Raw genomic sequence first — 5579 nt, 5'->3', positions numbered from 1 at the left:
TGCCCTCTGTATTATTTCGCGTTTGTAAAATGAGGAATAATATACAGTATTTTATCTTTTAATTGAATGAAATCGTGAAGTTCAATTTATAAAATATATAATATAAAATATAATTTGATATAAAAAATAAAAGAGCAAAAAATATTTTTGATAAAATTTTTTTTAAAAAAAACTCAGCCCTGTGAGCATTTAGAGGGCGTTTTTTTTAACGAGTTCATTATGGGTAGTGATGGACACAATCGATGTATTGATGTTAAATTGATGATTGATGTATAGTTTATTATAAAATAAAGAAGAAACATTGTATTAAAAATTATTAAAGTTAGCGTTTTAAAATTGTTACTAACACCCTCCTTTCAAAATATCACATTAATACAAGCGCGACATTTGTATATATATATTTTTTTAATATGTGAGAGTAAATATAACATTAAATACACAATAGGAGCTCGCAACAGAATTAATTTTGTAAATCAAATGTTTTTTGTAAACAATTTATCATTTTATTTTCGGTAATAATATTTTATTATTAGACTATGAATGTAGTACGGTACGTTACGATTCGTATGGATTTTACTGATGTAGCGTATTAGTTATTAGCGAGATTGCGGCCAACGTTCACGTTTTAGAGATGAAAACTTCGGCCGCAACCTCGCTATTGACACATATGGATGGATGGAGGCAGAGCCAGAGATTTGCATGAAATTTTTCAGTGATGAATCGTAACTGATTGAATACGCGGCCAGCACAGGGATTTTAAAACAAACTGGTTAACTCGATTTTATGATACAGTATTTTCATAAACTCGCCGGAATTATGATTTATATAAAATAATTAACGTTCATCTATGGAATAAACTAATCAGAATTTTTTTATAAATCGTATGTACGATTAACAATAAACGTCGCGTTGTGTGGTTCAGACAGCTTGTGTGATCTAGATCAGCGGTCGCCAACCGGTGGTCCCTGAGAAAATTTTGGTGGTCCGTGGAGAAATTCAGACATCGATCAACTCAACGTTACGCGAAGTATTACGACAAAAATGCAAAATGCTTGGTTGTTTTTTTTTCACTCAATAGTTTTAAATTCGAACAAAAAACAACTCTAAACACGAAATGACTGTTATCAATAAATATTAGCTAATGTCAATAAATCAATAAATAATGTGAGTACGATTGTTGTCCTTCGTGGAAAAGATTCAAGAATCCATAAACTTATTTCGAAGCAGCAACAAACTTCACACTTATTTATTGAAATTAAACAAATGGATTTCGTATTGATAAAGTAAAATAAAATGGAACGTTTGTGATCATTGTATAGATATTTGCATTGGCGTAGCCAGGGTTTTGTTATGTGGGGCCTAGTAAAGGCCAGCCTGACACAAAATAGAATTATTTCAAATTATTGTTCATTAAAATGAAATTTCCATAGGAATCGACAATAACTTAACACATATAATATGAAACTTCCTTTAATTAATCATACGTTCTCGTAACATTAATATCAAACTCTGTGAAGTCCCAAAAACGGGTTAACATTAATTATTTATATTAGAAGATTGTTAAAACGAATGTAGAAAATCATCCATTGTTACAGGGGACAAAAACCGATCAAAGATCGGATTAGACGCGTTAGTCATTTGAAACCGCGACGCATGAAAAAAAGGAGAAAGATGTCGAAAGGCAAAAAGGGCCTAATGTAAAATAAAATGTAATAATTGTAATGATTAATAATTGTAGACGAACGTCCTCCAGCAGAGCTGGACCTTTGATAAGTCGCTCCTGTACGAAATTTAGATCATCAAAATTTGAAAAAAGGGAAAGGTTTTCAATAAAAAAGAAACATCATATCAAAGCATTAAATTTCAAAAATATCCCAGACTAGACAACAATGGGGAAAATATGAGCGCAAGTTTCAAAGTTCCATCAATTCTTTCCATCCTGAGTAAACGGAGGGTGTCAAGTAGATTCGTCGAGGCGGCTCTTTCTCGTGACTCGAACAGGGGTCGTTTTTCGCTTGGAGACAAGCGAGGGACCAATCGAGAAGCGAGAAAGGAGGGACGTAGAGCCAATCAACATGAACAATACGAAAAAGGGAGATCGAGATTATCGCCGAGCGAGGGAGAAGAGAAGTCTTTTCCCTTCTATGCGCAGAGAGGCCGGACAAAAACTGTGAATCCGCTTACGGCTAATACGCGCACAAAGACAATTTATTTTTCCTGCATCATGCCGATCTGCTAATTAGTGCCACTAAGGACAGACCACCAGTGACCAGAGACGAACATCTCCACCCGTTGCTGTCCCGGGGCCTACAGTAGAAGACGTCAGGAAAACGCCGGCGTGACTGAGACTTTTCGAAAAATTTTATCGTTAGAGAAGAAGTCTGTACTAGGTGTAAGTTCCTTTACGTCTAAATAAACGACTTTTTGTGAGACACTTGTTGTCTGTGTCACCTCCCTCACACCCACACGCGAACGACCCTAGACCATCCTGTCGCGGGATTAACGATTCCCTTCTAAAGGTCGGCGAACTTACAACTCTAGCAATGCGTTAAACAGAAATTAACCAATGAATTATTTTTTTACCGTTCTATAATATAGTTCACCGTCATAGCCACACGGTTAGCAATTGACCTTTTTTTTCTTCTTCTTCTTCTTAGGCGTCAGAAATTCTCACCTTTCACATTCTGAGGATATAAGGCAGTATTGCGAATCCATGCGATCAATTATTAGAAGTTAAGTAGCTAATATTGAGACATTAATCGCAGGCTGCATAAATTCATTAAGCGGGCCGTATGTTCACCATGCCTGATCTAGACTCAGTGGGTAGACTACACTTAATTAAATTAGCTTCAGCTTTCTATTTCTTTTTGCAAATAGGCTCAACACTTTTTCGGCTGTAATTTTCTAGGGAGGGGCACCAGGTTAACTGGGTGGGGCGCCGTGCCCACCCATGCCCCTTCCTGGCTACGTCCATAGATATTTGTATCATTAAAAAATTTATGATAGTGGTCGATGGAATTCGAAATTGTAAGTTTAGTGGTTCGTGAGGTCAGAAAGTTTGGAAACCGCTGACCTAGATAACTGACTACTATTCTACTATTCGAACCGGCTTAGAAACGTAGAAAGTTTTTTTTTATTTAATTGCCGATGGATTTTTCGGACCAGCAGACGTAATAAATAAATGGATTATTGATAAATTAATTTAAGAAAACACTTATAGTGCGATTCTAGGTAAAAACTTTAAACATACAACAATCTTAATTAGAGAGTGGTACATTTATGATAAAAAAAATAAGAAACAGATCGATTCTAGGCGCAAATTATCGCAATTTGAAAAATCCTTATTAAATTATGAAACTGGTAATACAATAATTGATCAAGAAACTACTGTTTTAAACTTTATTATTTATTAAAATAATAAACTAAGCATATTAACATAATTTTAAATATTATGTGAGACCGGACCTCACATAATATTTAAAAGAGACTGGAGACGGGTTGTCGAACTAGAGTCAATAGACCGGTGACTTATTTTCGTAAACAGAAGCAGGACCGTGCAGAAACGGGCTGTGGTGCGATTTAATTGTCACATTCCCGGTCTGAAAATAATTATAAATTTTTATTACAACTTTTCATTTAAAAAAATTAAAGTATCTAATTTTTCTGGTTTAATTCTACTTCTCCTTTCATTCATTATCTGACCAGCTTTCTAAAGTGTTTTCTCTGCTGGGACCGAAGAGCTATCTCGTTTAAAACTGATTGTAAAATCGGAAAAAAAATAGTTCGTCAAATAATTACTGCACAAAGCAAATATTTACATAAGTTCAATACCGTTTATTTTTTCTATAAGTTCAATACCGTTTTTAGGGGAATTTTGTGATAAGTTTACTGTTTGAGTTTACTGACACCCTCTACTTTACTGTTAAGCTACGTAATTATAATAGGACAAGCAAACTAGACGCTTATTGAGTTGCAATCAGAAAATTCCGCCTGTCTTTTCCTTATCTCGAGAACGGAGTTAGATAGATGAAAGACGAGATCAGATACGGAAATTTAGAGGCAGCAGGAGACCCCGACTATGTGCCAAGTATGTACGAACTTCCGATGCAAACTGGAAGTCGCGTTATTTCAATTGAAAAATTTTTCCCTTAAAGCAGTTAGATAGATGACTCTATTGTTAAAGGTAAAGTATGACGTACAGGGGCAAGCCACTACTGATTTGGTTTGGAGATTTTAAATTAAATAAATGAAAAAGTTAACATTCCGACGTTGTGACGAATAAAAAAATTGCTAGTGGGATTTTTAGATTGTTTATTATTTATAATATTACACATATATTAAGTCTTATTAAGTTAGTAAAATTGACTGATATTGTCAATTTTTAATGAACTTTTTCCCCCATCGATCCTGTCGATGTAATATCGAACGCTTTAAGAAAACCTGGTTTAAAGTGGAATGTGATGGGAAGAAGGACAAAAAGCGATATTCGAGGCGCGAATTGGGTACGAATATGCATAAGTGATGCTGTGCAGGCGATTTGTCTCGGGCAGCGGCCATACCACGCTGAAAATACCGGTTCTCGTCCGATCACCGAAGTCAAGGAGCGTCGGGCCCGCTCAGTACTTGGGGCGGAGACGACCTGGGAATACCGGGTGCTGCTGTCACTATTCTTTTACTTTCATTCTTCGACCTATCTCTTTTTCTTTCGTCTAATAAAATTTATCACTTGGTGCAGTAATTTTTCTTTAATACATTATGTCAAGCAAACATTTCTTTTCTGTAACCTTTAGCTTCCTGTACATTGTTTTAAAACTTCTCGGTAAGTATCAATTAAAAAAATGTTCTTTTACACGTAATAAACGCGTTTAAATGCGTTTATTACGTGTAAAAGAACATACTTCGGCTATCATCAAAATCAAGCAATAGCCTATTATATATGAGGGAATAGTGATTGAGATAAAAATAGAGAGAACCAGAATTGACAACAGTCTTGCAACCGTCTTGATAGAACGATAATCTTCTTCGTAACGTATTTTGTCCTTTCATCGTAACGTCATTCGTTCTTTTTTTCTTTCGTGCCTTCACCAACTGTCGTCTTTCCCACTTTTCCCCTTTGTCGTTCTCGTCTCCCCCGCAACCCCCGTAAATCTTAACGGTTTAGGAATGTTACTCGTCTAAACCCCACATATATATTTTTTTATTTACTAAAAATACACAAGTCATTAAATGTGAAATAATAAAGTGGGTTCAGAATTAAATAGAATTTGTATATAGTTGCTGGATACTAAGCATATAGGAGGGAGAGCGACGGTAATACTGTCATGGCGAAAATTTTGGTTTGCAGTAAATTTCAGGCCGCAATCTTTTAATAAACTCTTTTTTATTTACAATGTTTAAATGGTATCTGTAAGTTACACAAAATTATAACTTTTGTAAACGATAGTAGCCTAAACTTAATTTAAAATCGGGCATAACTTTACAGCGCTTATGGAAACCGTTTAATTTACAAACGTTTACGATTTACTTTATAAGGTTTTGCTAAGCTACGAACTTCCGAAATCCCTATAGTTTGTAGTTTC

General features: G+C 35.1%; 1 pseudogene; it reads left to right on the top strand.

Moving 5' to 3' along the window:
- The first annotated feature begins 4545 nt into the window (after positions 1-4545).
- Positions 4546-4664, top strand: LOC136979943 (5S ribosomal RNA; annotated as a pseudogene).
- Positions 4665-5579: the final 915 nt, after the last annotated feature.

Source organism: Centruroides vittatus, unplaced genomic scaffold, assembly GCF_030686945.1.
Source record: "Centruroides vittatus isolate TY-2023 unplaced genomic scaffold, ASM3068694v2 contig_651, whole genome shotgun sequence".
NCBI classification, from domain to species: Eukaryota; Metazoa; Arthropoda; class Arachnida; order Scorpiones; family Buthidae; genus Centruroides; species Centruroides vittatus.
Note: the sequence above shows the minus strand (reverse complement) of the source record. Positions and strands in the feature narration are given on the sequence as shown.